The following is a 17,177-nucleotide window of genomic DNA, read 5'->3' on the forward strand; positions in this document are numbered from 1 at the left end:
CCCATCCGACATTTTCTAAATATGTTTTGACCGGTTTTGCGACATGTGGGCGAGCGTTATCATGTTGAACAATAAGTTTATCATGTCTGTTCTCCCATTCTGGTCGTGTTCTGGTCAGAGCTTGCTTCAAACGCATTAATTGTCGTCGATAACGTTCTCCATTCATAGTTTCACCCGGTTGCAGCAGCTCATAGTACATCACACCTTTCATATCCCACGATATGCACAGCATAACCTTTGCACAGTGAATATCTCGTTTTGGTTGTGATGGACCTGGTTCACCTGGTTTCACCCAAGCCTTTTTTCGTTTAGGGTTCTCGTAATGGATCCACTTCTCATCACCCGTAATAATTCGATGCAGAAACCCCTTTCTGCTCTGTCGTTGAAGCAGCAATTCGCAAATGGTTTTTCGTGTTTCAACGTCTCTGTCTTTCAATTCATGTGGAACCCAATGTGACATCTTTTGAATCATTCCCATGGCTTTCAAGCGTTTTGAGACTGTTGTTTGATCAACGCCTAATGCTGCTGCAAGTTGTTCCTGCGTTTGACACGAATCCTGCTCGAGCAATGCTGTCAATTCTTCGTCTTGAAATTTTTTTGGCTGTCCAGCTCGCTCTTGGTCTGCCAAGCCGAAATCACCACTTCTAAACCGTGCAAACCACTTCTGACACGTTCGCTCAGCTAGAGCATGGTCACCATACAGTTTCACCAAAATACGATGACTTTCAGTCGCACTTTTCTGCATGTTAAAGTAATGCAGCAGGACACCCCGCAAAAACACTTTATCAAGCACAAATTGCGCCATGTTCACTTAACTACAAACTGGTGTTGTTGACGCTTTAATCCACTGCCCTATACTACGAACGATACGCGATGACAGGGGTTTGCAACACATGTGTGGATACACGGAACTGTGGGACGCTCCGTTCGTTGCGCCATCTCTTGTCCACCCGCACGAATTAATTCCTAGACCAATTATTTGAATACCACATGTAGAAACGTTTGAACAATATTTTCATTTGGGAAACAAGTGAGTTTCCTTTCAAAGTGAAAAACTACAATAAGTAGCTTCCGAACTATGGGAATTCAATAATAAAACCGGAAGTAGTACATCTATAACTTTTGTTTTCAATAGAATGATCCTCTTCTCGTTTGGCAGAATCCTGTTTCGCAGATAGGGATTCCAACTGGTTTTCAACGTTCAGTGTTGCCATGTTTCGAAGAACAGAAAATACGCAATGAGTGTACATTCCCGTTTTGCAGAATGAGAGATGTAGGTTTCTGGAAAATCTGTACTGCACCTGAAGCACTCCGATATCTTTATTATACGCGGAGAAACGCCGATACTTGTAATACATGTTGAGAAATTGATCCTTCGTTTGGAAATTGATTCCATGGAAGCAAACGTCACGAGGGAAAGATATTTGCTCATTGATGACAGACAAAGGCAAACTCTATTCCGAGTCGCACCTCTTTCTTAGATGTACATTCGATTTGTTTTCCTTTCACGCGAAAGAGGAGGAAATTGAGGTGAATTACTCGTTGACATTTAGCTGCTAAGACACTTCTTCAGAACGGGAATGAGTAAACTTAGCAACGCTGTACACTGATTCTGCAAAAACACCGAGTAACCAGAGTGATAAGATAAAAGATAGAACCTGTTCCTCCGACTCTGTATCCAAATCAAATCGCAATTACTTACCCGCTATCTTGCACTTCCGGTTTGAGTAAAAGAATATGCGTGAAAGTCGAATAAACTATTGGGACATGGAATCGGTTCCCAAACAATGCTTTTAGCTATTTTGCCGTTTCTGTTCTATAGCGATGAAATGGGGGACCGTAAATGACAATTTCTAAAACTACTTGTTGAATAGAGTTTACTTTAGGAGAACCTATTATTGCGACAATGAGTACATTCCCCCCCCCAAAAAAAGCTTCTTTCTTTCCGTTTTTGCACTATGACGACCAATATTGAAGCCGGAAAAGGTTATTACTTATTTATTTATTTATTACCATTTATAATTTGAGCAGAGGGTCAATGGAGAAGTTGATACCTACTGCTGGGATACTGAATCAAAGGCAAAAATAAACTGCTTGTCGTTGTCTCGTAACAAGTTTTGCTCTTTAGTCAATAGAAAACGGAAGAAATTGGTAATATATTACTATTTACGGTTGTCGTAGGGAGCAGTCGTTCTTTCAGAAAAAATGTTCCGGGGGGCACTTCTGGTACTATTTTATTTATTATTATATTATAGACGTATTATTTTGGTTTTGTCCGGGGGGGGGCACTCTCAGAGTTCCGGGAGGGGCAGTGTTCCCCATAAAACATGTCTGGAAGAAACACTGGTAGGGAGATGCGAGTGAAATTTTATCTTTTCTTGAGACGAAGAATCAATTCTACAAAACCGCTTCTTGCTGTGTTACCATTTCTGTTCTATGGCGATCAAATTTGAAATCGGAAATTGTTAATTTCTACCACTTCCGGTTTGAATAGAGAATGAAAAAAGAAGTTGAAACTTATTGCTGAGACACTGACTCAATTCCAAGAAACCGCTTATCGATATTTCTTACGGTTCTTGCTCTGATACCTGTTGACAGGTGGACGGATAGTCATTCTATAATACCCATGCTTACGCATAGCATAATTCGGAAGTCTAAACCGTATTTTCGGTTGGGAGGTGGGTGTGGCTTCGAAGACATTTGAGCGAGGGGACATGAATAATTCAAACAAAGCCTCCGTAACGCTATTATTTCAAAGGTGAGCAGATTTTTAAAATAATAATAACTCACTTCTGTATGTTCTCTACTCTTCACTATTTACTTGTCGAATGAAGAAATGATAAAAGAAAAAAGGATTTTCAGATTGCCGTAGACGTGAAAAATGAGTAAATGTACTAAACTTCCTCGGAACAAACACATGGCAGACAGTGTCTTGACCTGTTTCTCCTAAAAACAGCCCACCAGCTGTGACATTCCTCGACAAAGAAGGAAGTTTCATTCCCAGACAGGCCCATGCGACTTCTGTGAACTTCCACTGTTTGCAAGCTATGAACAGAACATCTCGATAACAGTAAAAGACAATTTGTTGAAAACATGTCAAACAACTGTTTGCAGACACTAGCGTCATATTATATTTTACTTGATGGTAAGTGCGAGGAATGACTCCTATACAACTTGTGTAGATTTTTATACTGTTTTTATATTATTAAATGTGTCCATGTCCCACAATGAGGTAATCGAAATTCCATGTGGATCATGCACTCAGCAGCGTATCTAGGATGTTTTTGTGTGTCTGTGTGGGTTCTTAGTACCGGATATACACAAAAATAACCAACATAAAAAAATATAAACAATTACAAGCATCAGAGTACATAATCGGAAATCTTTCAGGGGGCGGCGCCGCTGGGCCCCCTTTCCCTACGCCACTGCATGCACCAGATAGTGTAGTAAACGAGCATGGTTTTCGCTTTCAATATGAAGTGTATACAAAAATGAACTTCACAATCCCGTATCAATAATGCAATAGATATTCTAGTAGGATAAGCGCGTAAGTACGGTAACTTTCGACAAATTGCCAACAAAAATAATATAGTTCATTTTTCAACTATAGAAGCTTCTAAAAATGGTAATAATGAAGTAATCGCAATTTCGTATGAACCATGCACTAGATGTTATAGCAGTCAATGGACGTGTGTAGTGTGCCAACATTTTATATCGTAGCCTCCTTTTCACTAATAGAATCCTCACAACAATGGAAAAAAAATACGAAATGGCAATTTTCTCGTACATCATGCAATAAATATTGCACTAGTGTGCATGACTTAACACTAATTGAAAAATTTACAACGGAGATATCCTGCATCATATTGTAAACAATGAAATGAAAACAGCAATGGAAATAATGCGGAAATCAAAATTTCATATGGAACTAGTACATACGTCTACGTGATTTGACATCCATTGGTGAAATACTGACTGAGATATAGTGTCCAGCGTTTTCAACAATGGAGTGTTCACAACAATGGAAATAATTAGGAAATCAAAATTCTCCACAGAAAATGCACTAAATGTTGTACTAGTAGATATGTCTGCGTGATTTGAGATCTGTTGATGAATTACTGACCGAGATATCGCGTCCAGCGTTTTCAACAATGGATTTCTCACAACAATGGAAATAATAAGGAAATCAAAATTTTCAACGGATAATGCACTAGATGATGTATTAGTACATACGCCTGCGTGATTTGAGATCCATTGGTGAATTACTGACCGAGATAACGTGTCCAGCATTTTCAACAATGGAGTGCTCACAACACTGGAAATAATAAGGAAATCAAAATTTTGCGCGGATAATGCACTAGAAGTTGTATTAGTACATATGTCTGCGTGATTTGAGATCCATTGATGAATTACTGACTGAGATCTAGTGTCCAGCGTTTTCAACAATGGTGCTCACAACAATGGAAATAATTAGGAAATCAAAATTTTGCACGCATAATGCACTAGATGATGTATTAGTATATACGTCTCCGTGATTTGAGATCCATAGGTGAATTACTGACGGAGATATCGTGTCCAACGTTTTCAACACTGGGGTGCTCACAACAATATAAATAATAACGAAATCAAATTTTTGCACGGATAATGCACTAGACGTTGCATTAGTACATATGTCTGCTTGATTTTACATCCATTGGTGAATTACTGACTGAGATATCGTGTCCAGTGTTTTCAACAATGGAGTGCTCACAACACTGGAAATAATAAGGAAATCAAAATTTTGCGAGAATAATGCACTAGAAGTTGTATTAGTACATATGTCTGCGTGATTTCACATCCACTGGTGAATTACTGACTGAGATATAGTGTCCAGCATTTTCAACAATGGAGTGCTCACAACAATGGAAATAATTAGGAAATCAAAATTCTGCACTGATAATGCACTAAATGTTGTACTAGTAGATTTTCACGCTATACATTATTCGTGTGCCTGTTCGCGGCGCGAAGCTTTACCGGGGTTTGAGTCCGACTGGAGTCGAACCTCGGTTCAGCTGAAAACGCTACAGATGCGAGGATTCGTCCGCTGGGCCGCCTGAATATTACTCCCCCTCCTACTTCACTCCTAGACCAACCCCTCAGTATCTGTGAATGCTACGTAGCTTGGTGTAGTGCTGTTTCCTTAGTCATTTGCAATAATTTCTACCTTCCCATTCTGGAAGACTCCAACACAGGAATATGTGGTCCCAAGATCGATGCCTACAGCTGGTGCTTTTGCCATGTTTATTCTCTTTGGTATGTATTACAGACAAAACTCGATGATAGTTTTCTCACGTTCCACACACTACAACATCTTATGACTGAATATTCCTGTGTTGGAATCTTCCAGCATGAGAAGGTGGAAATTATTGCAGATGACCAAGGAAACAGGACTACACCAAGCTACGTAGCATTCACAGATACTGAGGGGTTGGTCTAGGAGTGAAGTAGGAGGGGGAGTAATATTCAGGCGGCCCAGCGGACGAATCCTCGCATCTGTAGCGTTTTCAGCTGAACCGAGGTTCGACTCCAGTCGGACTCAAACCCCGGTAAAGCTTCGCGCCGCGAACATACGTCTGCGTGATTTGAGATCTGTTTGTGAGTTACTGACTGAGATGTCGTGTTCCGCGTTTTCAACAATGGAGTGCTCACAACAATGGAAATAATTAGGAAATCGAAATTTTGCTCCGATAATGCACTAGATGTTGTACTAGTACATACGTCTGCGTGATTTGACATCCATTGGTGGATTATTGACTGAGATATAGTGTCCAGCGTTTTCAACAATGGAGTGCTCACAACAATGGAAATAATTATGAAATCAAAATTTTGCTCGGATAATGCACTAGATGTTGTACTAGTACATACGTCTGCGTGATTTGACATCCATTGGTGGATTATTGACTGAGATATAGTGTCCAGCGTTTTCAACAATGGAGTGCTCACAACAATGGAAATAATTAGGAAATCGAAATTTTGCTCGGATAATGCACTAGATGTTGTACTAGTACATACGTCTGCGTGATTTGACATCCATTGATGGATTATTGACTGAGATATAGTGTCCAGCGTTTTCAACAATGGAGTGCTCACAACAATGGAAATAATTATGAAATCAAAATTTTGCTCGGATAATGCACTAGATGTTGTACTAGTACATACGTCTGCGTGATTTGACATCCATTGGTGGATTATTGACTGAGATATAGTGTCCAGCGTTTTCAACAATGGAGTGCTCACAACAATGGAAATAATTATGAAATCAAAATTTTGCTCGGATAATGCACTAGATGTTGTATTAGTACATACGTCTGTGTGATTTGAGATCTGTTTGTGAGTTACTGACTGAGATATCGTGTCCAGCGTTTTCAACAATGGTGTGCTCACAACAATGGAAATAATTAGGAAATCAAAATTTTGCACGGATAATGCACTAGATATTGTACTAGTACATACGTCTGCGTGATTTGAGATCAATTGGTGAAATACTGACTGAGATATCGTGTTCCGCGTTTTCAACAATGAATGGTTGTAACAATGGATATAATGACTTAATCAAAATTTTGCAAGGATAATGCACTAGATAATGTTGAGCTACGATAATGTTCTAAGTTTGGTTTTATTATTTCTTTAAATAATGTAGTTATTGTGTTTCAATCTTTTTTTATTTTCTAATATACTTCTATTGGCCGAAGGTTGCGCCATCTAATGGCTCAGCTTCAAACTACTTAGAAGTATTGAAGAACCTTAATACAAAAACACAATTTAGGCATTTGTAAGAGAATTTTTAACGACTTGGCCTCCCTAACATATTCATGGCCCTCCCAAACTTCTGTGGCTGGTTGCGGGCCTGCACCCCTTATGCTCATTCATGCGAATCACGAGAAATAATCCTATTGTGTTACATAGATTTTTCTGTGTTTAGCTAATTTTTTGGAATTTCCTTGTATTTTTGTGAATTTTCTTTTGTTATACACGCACATACCTTATAATACCAGAGTTTCAATACTCTGCGCAAAGCACCTTCCAAGCAGCTTTTTGATGGTAAAACCTTCTTGCCTGGCAAGACGTCTTTCCTTTATTCCCTTCCTTTGGAACTTTTTTAATGATTCCGAAACAGCAGGCGGTCTATTGTTCCGAAACGCACCAAATACGCTCGAGCCTACGTATTCTGCGCGTTTTTATTGATTTCGCGTTTGCAATGTATTGTGATTAGCCAGCCACATTTAAATACACGGTCGGCGTATTGCAACCGTACTCATGAGCCATAAAAGCTTGTTGCGAACGAGTTGATAACCGTGGGCTAAATCCAGAAATGATTCAGTTCTACCGTTTCGCTATTGAATAGATGGTTAAGGGAGAAGATGTATTCCTAGACACAGTATGTATATTAAAAGAACAATTTCTCGCTCTTCTTTTCTCTGGTAAGTGTCGACAGATAAGACAAAACCGTACTATAACATTTTCCATACTTTTGCATATAGCATACTGTGGAAGTCTGTTCCCTTTTAGAGAGAGGAATCACAGTAGAATCTTGAGGTGTAAATCATGGATCATTCTTGGAGAATCAGAATATGTTTCTTCGGTTGAAAAGATTCGTTAACCATTCTGTAGTTGGCAATAACAGTTGTAAAGTACAATAAGATGGAACCTCTTATCCTCGGCCACTAGAATCAGTCTTAAGGTAAAGTTAAAGCGAGATTTTTCTTTAAAATATTTTATTACTTATTTGTTAATTTATTTATATTAAGGGTACAAACTGACACAATTTTTTTTGAATGAATATTTCCTGTGTAGAATCCAAAGTGTAACACAGTTTATGATGTATACCCAACAATGGATAGAAAGATACGCATTCTTCAGAGGATTTTTAGCAAGAACGTCAAATCTTTGAGAGTCCAAAGTTAACAAATTGTATCGAGTTAATACAAATCAAGCGAACATTAAGCATTTTTCACTAATAAAACTTAAATATCAGCTAAGCCGCATGCCTCATCATGAAATATCGCCCACTTCTTTCAATACATGTTTCTTTGTGGAACGTTATGAATCTTCAATACACAATATTTTAGAATACTTGATTCTCAAATTTCACATTTTAAAATCTCTGTAATATTCTGACACGTGGAATACAGAAATATATTTTTCTTTTTATTTATTAATATTAGTAGCATTTCTTTTATAATTTCTTCTCAGTCCTGTGGACCGAGCGATGCAACTTAACCTCTTGCCCTGCAATTTAAATGGATCATATCAAAAAGAATTGTTTTCAATTATTTTCTTCTACAAAATCATAAACAACATATACTAGCAAAAAGTTTGAAAAGAAACATGTTCTATCATTTTTATATAATTGTAAATATTCGCGTATCAGCTTCTTAGCTTTCTTCCTTCCATCATTGTACACAAGATTCAAAAGTGTTAATTTTTCTTTCTTTGATAAATAACTGAAAGATAAATGTATCCATAACGCAGTATCAAAAGTTTTATGATATGGCATTTGCTGGCTGAGCAGCCTATCCAATTCTTGTCCTTTGTCAACAGTTTCGAGCCAAACGTTATCTATCATTTATAGTTATTCTCATTACTTTTCGAAATGTGGAATTAAATTCTTTCAATATGTCTTGCCTATACATGGCTTCTAATATCAGTATTTAATTTTGAATTTCGACCGGAACATCAATGCGTATAACCGATTCACCCTGGAAAACATTGGAAGTTTCTTCAGTCAAAATTGTTCTGACGAATGTTTCATTGCTGTTCAAAAATGATGAGTCAATTGGTTTTGTAATCACTTCAGGAACTGAATCAGAAGTCATATGATCCGTAGTTAAGAATGAAGATACCAATAGTTCTTTGGCTATTGTTTCAACTGGTGAAAACGCTTCATTTAGTGCTATTGAGGATGCATTTGAACAAGACGATGACGAAGGATTTGCAATATTCCTGCTATTACTTTACTTGTTGCTAATTAGATTATTATAGCTCGTTATGGCTGACGTGTTTTGCTCGAGAGGCAATACAGGATCAACAAGTTCTGACTCCGAAGTCAAAAAGTCTTGTGCTTTTAACACAGACTGGATCTTCGTTTCTTTTCCTGGACTGGACCTTCGGGTAGTAATCGAATTGCATTTAAGGGTGCCAAAGAAGGAAGGAAGTACAATAATGTTGCACCAGCAGAGTAGTTTACTGTATTTCTTATACTCATAAAACAAGATTACTCATTGTTTAAGATACTTGTGGTATTTCTTATAATGTTTAGCATTTCTTCAGCACATATGGTTAAATTGGAAGATAATAATGACGAGGAAGAAAGCAGAAACGGCAGATAAACAGACTTCGATGCAGAATATTGATCATCGAATATTTTACCTTTCATCACGACACTATTTGCCTGGATAAAATCACTGCTTGGTTCCACGAAGATAGATTCGTATTCAAATGTAATTTTTGAAAACGAAGAATTGAATTGAATGAATCCATTTTTTAAAGATTATCCTTTGCTTCTTTCTTCTTTCTAACAACGTAGTTCACAGAAATCAAAGTATGAGAAGGCTTATTGTCAACACACAAATCAATAATGTATTTCATTATTTTACTTTTTGCCCTAAAATTTTGTATCGTATTGAACTGAAGGAATCGTAGTCTCCTTGTGTTGGTAATTTGTTGTCGCAAGACCTTGTGAGAAAACTCAGGTGTTTTAAATGGCAGAAGCAGCAGCAGCAGCTTTCCATTAAGAACTTGATGCAAGATGCGGACAATGTCCAACACTTTCCAGTTTCTTCGAACTCTTGAAAATATTTAGATATTTTCTGGAAGATCTATTCTTGAACACCATAGTATAATAAATGATACCATGAGTTGCCTCTTGATTTTTCTTTCCTTAGTCGTAAAGGGGGAAGAACTCGTGGTAGGTAGATCTGACAAGCTGTAGATGCTATTTCGTTCACTGTGTTGCAGTTGTTGTTTTCTTCAATATGTGTTGAGCAATCTTCTTTATTCACTTCTTTATTCATTTCTTTTTCTTCCTTCTTCTCTTTCTCGGAGGATAATCCATTCTCTTCTACCAGTACACACTGCCTCACTTCGCAACTGGCTTTCTCATTAAACTCATCTCTGGTGGCGGAGCACAACATCCAGCTGATTGTGGACAGCGGTGAAGCGTAATCCCACAAGTAGGGTAGGTCCGATAAACTAATAACACAAATAACATTTAATGTATCATAAAATGTTTAAAATTATAGTCATAATTCTATTTTCTTTATTGAGTTAAACAAAAAAAATGCCAAATCTATTTATTTTAAAGAACTTTCTTAGCTGTATACATAATAGTTTTTTGTTGTTGTTTAATTTAACAAGATAGAGTGAATAAGTAAAAGTAGACGGAAAGTAGTCTATTATTATTATTATTATTATTATTATTATTATTATTATTATTATTATTATTATTATTATTATTATTATTATTATTATTCAACAAATATTTACATGAAGAAAACACACAATGTGTATTAATTGGAATGTTCTCATTTCACTCCACTACAAATATTTGAAGTGCAGTTCATATTTTCTTCTGTCTGGGATTTGCAGGGGGAACGAGGGAAGTTTCCTCCCCACTTGCTGTTTTCATTTCCTGCATATTTGAAAATGGAGGGCGAGAAAAAGTAAGTACATTCTTACAGTTAGCTGTCAAATTTCTTGGATAAGCGTTTGTTACTTGTATCTCGCACTTTAAAGTAAGTACAATACTACATTTAACTAATGCATCACGTGATAATGACTTCACTAGAAATGTCAATACTCACAAGGAATTGTCACGCAGTGGCTCCGCTGAGATCCGAACGAGACAATTGTGTTTGCATTTGATATGTTATAATTAGACGAATCTCAAAGTTATACGTGCCACCGGGCGGAATGTCGTGAGTTACAACATATTTTGTAATATAAAAGCTACAAAGCTGGCAGAATAGTTTTAACCGAGTCATTTGTTCGGAAACAGTTGGGTAAATGGAAAACTCGGACAATACATATCCCATCATTTTCAACGACAAACATTTTTGGGGTAAAAACTTTGTCCCAGGGTCCCCCGCCGGGTCCCAGACGGGGTCCAACTCAAAATTTTCAAATGGCAACGGAGGTTGAGTAGCACATCATTTGAAAGCTGTTGTAAAATTAAAGAAAATGCAGCAAGTCTCGTCTCTCTACGACAACCCTGTGCAAAATGGCGGCGGGTCACAATGTAAACAAAAACTTAATTGAAAAGTCCATGGTTATCCCTATAAATCGGAAACGGTGAGACAAATATGAAAATAGGAAAGGGAGTGTGGCATTATTTTCAAAGTACAACAATTTGAGTTAAAGCGTCTTGTCCCAGGGTGCCAACAGGGTCACAGGTGGGGTCCAACTAAAAAGTTTTAAATGGCAAGAGAGGTTAAGAAGCTCATCGTTTGCAAGATCTTGTTAAATGAAAGTAGATGGATCAAGTCTTGACTTTCTACGACAACCCTGTGCAAAATTGCTGCTGATCAAAATGTAAACAAAAGCTTAATTGAAAAACTATGGCCACCTTGAATTCAAGATGGCCGCTTAAAACCTATGTCATTCATAGTAGAAATCTAAATCTCTATTTTTCTCTATTATGTATTTAGAAATAATAGGAAGACTAAAGAACAATTGAATTTCGACTCACTTCAACTATTATTTCATTCGGTAATAACACATATATATTTTCTTCTTAATGCACGTTCGTCACGGTTCTCTGGACATTATTTACTTGAGGATAACGAATATGTGATGAACACACAACTCTGATTTCCTACTCCTACTGCTAAACAAAAGTTGAATACCTTCGGGTATTTTTCTAATTTTGTCATACGTAGTTCATACAGAAAGAACTTGGTGCACCAGTAGGTCGGGGGCTCTATTGTAACGTATTCGTGATGGTTACATTTGTATGTCATTCGTTTCTTTGATCGCAATACTTCAAGCAATACCAAATATACAAAAAAAAAAAAAAATCATTTGCAAGATTGGCGAGTAGTACCAAACGTGTGTTAGTCATTTCAGTACATCGAGCTGCGTCAAACTTTGTTGGTTTGGTCACAGTATTCCAAGAAATAACATATTTATATACAAACTCATTTTTCACGCTGGCAGCCACATTGGATTACAGATTATACTCTTTGATATTTTGTGGATATCTACTATTAACCATAAACGTTCGCTTCTCCAACACCAGTGGTGTGAGTTGGATATGCGTTCGATACATAGTGCGGCATTTTGAACTCAGGGTGTTGCGTTTTTGAACATTTTGCATATTTTAGTCACTTACTAATCAACATTAATGCCAAATTTGTTTTCGTAGCTTCAGCAGTTTGGTACGCTAATCCTTTCGATATAGGTTTGAAGCGGCCCTCCTGGATTCAACGTGGCAATATATTTTCAATTAAGTTTTTGTTTACATTTTGACCCACCGCAATTTTGGACAGGGTTGTCGTAGAAAGTCGAGATGCGCTCCGTCTTCTTTCACTTAACAACAGCTTTCAAACGATGTCCTACCTCTCTTGCCATTCGAAACTTTTTAGTTGGACCCCACCTGGGACCATGTGGGGACCCTGGGCCAAGACGTTTTCACTTTAATCGTTGTACTTTGAAAATAATGCCACACATCCTTTCCTGTTTTCACATTTGTCTTACCGTTTCCGATTTATAGGGGTGACCATGGACTTTTCAAGTAAGTTTTCGTTTACACTTTGACACATCGCCATTTTGCACAGGGTTGTTGTAGAGAGTCGAGACTTGTTGCATTTTCTTTCATTTTACAACAGCTTTCAAATGATGTGCCACTTAACCCCCTTTGTCATTTGAAAATTTTGAGTTGGACCCCGTCTGGGACCTTGCGGGGGACCCTGGGGCAAAGTTTTTACCCCAAAAATTTTTGTCGTTGAAAATGATGGGATACGTGTTGGCCGAGTTTTCCACTTACTCAACCGTTTTCGAACAAATGACCCGGTTCAAACTATTATGCCAGGTAAATGTTTTGTAGTCTTACATTACAAAATATGTTGTAACTCACGATATTCCGCTCGGTGGCACGTATAACTTGAGAATTCATCTAGTTATAACATATCAAATGCAAACACAATTGTCTCGTTCGGATCTCAGCGGAGCCACTGCGTGACCCTTCCTTGTCAGAAGGAACTTCATTTGAATCAAAGCAAGATATTCTATGGAGTAGCATATTTAAGGGGGCGGCTTTCGGGATTAAGCACTCACCGAAATTTTATTGCAACTTTTTATTGTTTTATATATATTGCAGAATTTTCATATTCTCAGGAATAAAGTTAGAAAAGCCCCTTCGGAAACAAGCAAAACCCTCGGAACAAAATCGCAAATACCCCACTGATTCTATGAAATGGAAACCTCAACTAAAATTACACACAACTATTATTATTTTATTGTACGGTAGCGTGTAATTTGCCTCTCACCTCTCTATGTTATTATCAAACTTCTCATAACAGGAAGGATCCTCTTCCGGTATGGGAAGCTTGTAATTGGGAGTAATTTATCAGACTTCGACTTGAAGAGCAAGTTCGGCACGAATAGTGAGTTAATCGAACAGTTAAAGTTCCTTTATTAAAAAAAAAAAAAAATTAAAACCAAAGTATCTAAAATTTCTAATAATGACAATAATTCTAATTTCCTAATAGCTAATTTTATGCATTTATTCGGCATCCAAATCGATATGTACGAAAATATTCATGCAATATAAACCATATGCTCATGTATATACATCTAACATATTCATGCACATAAATCATGCAGATTACTTCCTTATATTAGTTGATACATCTTATATTTTGCAGGCATCATCATGCTTTTCGTTAATGATAAGAGACACATATAGAATACATGTTAGCCATCAGACTTAAAGAGATACGGAGAATTACATGCTTCTTAAATTACTTTAAATTCATAGATAGAAAAAGAATATTCATAATCAGACCATACGTTTCCCAGACGATTAATCACCGTAGACTCTATTCGTTTAATCTTATCAGAAATTCATTACGACGTATCTTCACTTTTAATAACATATTATATCAAGACAAACCTTATTTCATTTCATTAAATTCATATCTTTTAATGTTGGAAAACATGTCCGATCATATTCTAAATTCTCCCTTCTGATATGCACTGGTAGCATGGCGATTAACTTTTAGATTCTCCTTATGATAAAACATAAAACTTGCTGACATTTTGTCTGATGCTAATAATTTTAATGCCTACCAAGGTTCGTATATACACTACATAGATGCCTACATAGATACAAATAAACACGCAGTCGTAGTAAAGTGCATGATGGTTAATCTCACCACACATTAGAAGAAAAGAAGATGCATCTACTCAGTATTTAAAGAGATGACATGATTACTAGTACATAAAGCTTATGAACAATGCAAAATTCTAGTAAATTTTAATACATTAAAATAACATTCCGTAATTAAAATTAGACAAATAAACAGGCAAATAATTAAACATTGAATACAACTATTTACACAAAATAAAACTGGAACAGAATAAACAGTCTGTTACAAGCGTTTGATAAATTTAAACATATATTAATGTATCAAACTTATGTTCTTCAAGGTATTATGGACCAGGCCTAATGTAGGGAAAAAGAGAGCAGCTACTCTAAATAATTCCTGAGAGTATATACCTAAATTAAACAAGTTATCACTAATAGAAACATAATTCTACACAGAAACGTCTTACTCTGTGTTAAGGAAATCATTTTATAACGTATTAGCATTGAAAGATGTGGGCACGTAGCCAGGATTTCGTGAAGGGGGGGGGGGTTCCGTGACATGAAATACTGTGATCATCACACCAGGGGCTCGATCATTCTAAACTATTTTACTGGAACATATATTGGTTCGTTTAGCCAGGATTTCGTAACGGGGGGGGGGGACGTGATATGAAATTCTGAAGGCTCAGGAGCTTGATCAATGTAAACTACTTTACTATCAACATATATTGGTTTGTTAGGACAATAAAATGAGGATATGTTGGCAAGTATTTTAATAACAAACTATGAAGAAATCTCGAGTAATAAAAGAATAAAAAAAAGCATTGAAAAATATTTTACAAAATTTACGTTTCTTTCTTTGTTCATTCAAATATAACAATTTTCCCTTCATTATGATCTCAACTATTATGAAAAGTACATATTTACTATTATAAAAAGTACATACTCAATAATGTCTCGTAAAATATTTTACAATATCTGCGTTCCTTTTTCTGTTGAATCAAATGCTAATAGAACTCCTAATCCATATAATTTTTGGTTTTTATTATTCCGTCAACTACTGTCGGTTGCAAATGACAGGTTAAAGGAGCAGTAGAAAATTGTTTTTGAAATAACGTGTTTGATTCTGCAAGGATGCGATGACGAAAAGTTATGATAAAAAATGTCCACGCTGTTACTCGCTACGCTTGCGGAAGCTTGAAATATCCCTGACTAGTAGCAGAAATTTTGAGAATTCTGTAACTTTTCTAGAAATTTCAAATTCCCTGACTCTTCCACGATATCTCGCTCACCTCGCCACCATGTATTGCAAGTAATACAAATCTCCTCATAAGAAAGAGTAACCAAAAGCTTCCTGTAGTTTTTTTTTTTTTAACGATGATCCTTCTTTTTCTCATTTCATTTTGTTTCATCCTTCCTTAATTTTTTCATTTCTGGTCTCGAAGAAGGAAGGGGGCGGGCCCCCTTTGGCTACGTGCCTGAAAGATGCCTGCGACGCTAAAACTAAACTTCCAGAGGCATCTTAGCAATCCTTCCCAGCAATGTGCAATCGGGCGATAATAGATTCGCTCCCGGAGCAGCATAGCTCGTAAGCCTGTCTAGCGAGCTGGTGAGGCTCAGACGGAAAGGTCTCCAAGTGTTTCCAACCTACTATTTTGTTAGCAAAAAAGCTAAATGTTGAAGTATTGACTTTATTTTATAAGAAACCAAAGATAAAGAAAATATACGGTAGACAACAGGGTAGGCCCGGCCTCAGAGCCTCATAGTACACTTCACTACTGATTGTGGAATATGTATCAGCGTGTTGACGCACGCACTTGACTGTGGCACATAACGATGCCACTGAGTAGGTGGTCACTTTTCGGGTGGTATTACGCTATAACGTTTGCATGAAATAAAGTATCTACCACCCTGATTATATTGCATCACGAGCGAATCATACTGTTAGAAGTCAGGGGGTATTTCCTTATTGTATTTATGCATTTTTTCTTTTTCTTACTCTTTTTCTCCTTAGCTCGCTTAAATACACCTACTCATGATTCGCTTTCCCTCCCCTCTGAGGAAACGCAATTTATTTAATTATTAAAATTAATCATAACAATCGCCTTATTGTTAAGATTTTGTATCCAGCTCTATTGTTGTATAATATTTAGCCTTTGCTTACACCTACCAAAGATTGCAAAATATAATATAATTCAGATTTTTAAAGCCTATTTATCTTAAACTCAAAATATCTTTTAAAAAAATAGATAATTATAGTATTATAGTATTATAAAAATGGACAAGGGTTAAAACAAGGTACATCATTATTCTAAATAGGTGACTTGTAGAACAGTCAGTGTCAGAATAATAAATATATTTTCTGCTCTCAAGTGACCGTAGAAGAGACTCAGTCAGAGACGAAACTGGGTTTTACACTCCTTGTGTAACTGTCTTAGAAGATAAACAATAATTGAATTTGTCTTCTGAATGTACTTACACTATTATCACAGAAGCAAAATTCAATTGAATTGTGTATCCTGTGCCAATTTATTTTAGTGTGGATTGTCATTTTCCATTTCGTTAATATCGTGCTTTATACTACACTGCGTTCGAAAAGTAATCATACATCTATAAAAATGTTATTTGTTTAATGATTGTATTCCATGTGCTGTGAGTAATGATTTCTACAAAGGTTTTTAATTTTAACCGTGTGTGCAACTCGCTCCCGCTCCGCTAGCCATTGAGGCTGGATGATCTTGGGATGAGAACATTTGTATAGTTCTTTGTTATTTCACTGTGTATTTACCGCATTTGAACGATTGAGAGAAGGAATGGCCAAACATTTCTGTTT

The 17,177-nt window shown here is 36.7% G+C and overlaps 1 protein-coding gene across 3 annotated transcripts in view; it reads right to left on the reverse strand.

The window, feature by feature from the left end:
* LOC145663692 (uncharacterized) overlaps nt 1-17,177 on the reverse strand; it is a 68,738-nt gene that overhangs the window by 26,823 nt on the left and 24,738 nt on the right. Inside the window, exon 3 of one of the 3 annotated variants that reach the window (XM_081729788.1) lies at nt 9,921-10,230. The exons of the other annotated variants lie outside the window; for them this stretch is intronic. The gene's annotated coding sequence lies outside the window, so the exon portion shown is untranslated. Of the gene's footprint in view, nt 1-9,920; nt 10,231-17,177 lie in introns of those variants that run through there. 3 annotated transcript variants of the gene reach the window in all.

This window comes from Thermobia domestica, chromosome 11, assembly GCF_964235325.1.
Source record: "Thermobia domestica chromosome 11, izTheDome1.hap1.1, whole genome shotgun sequence".
NCBI lineage: Eukaryota > Metazoa > Arthropoda > Insecta > Zygentoma > Lepismatidae > Thermobia > Thermobia domestica.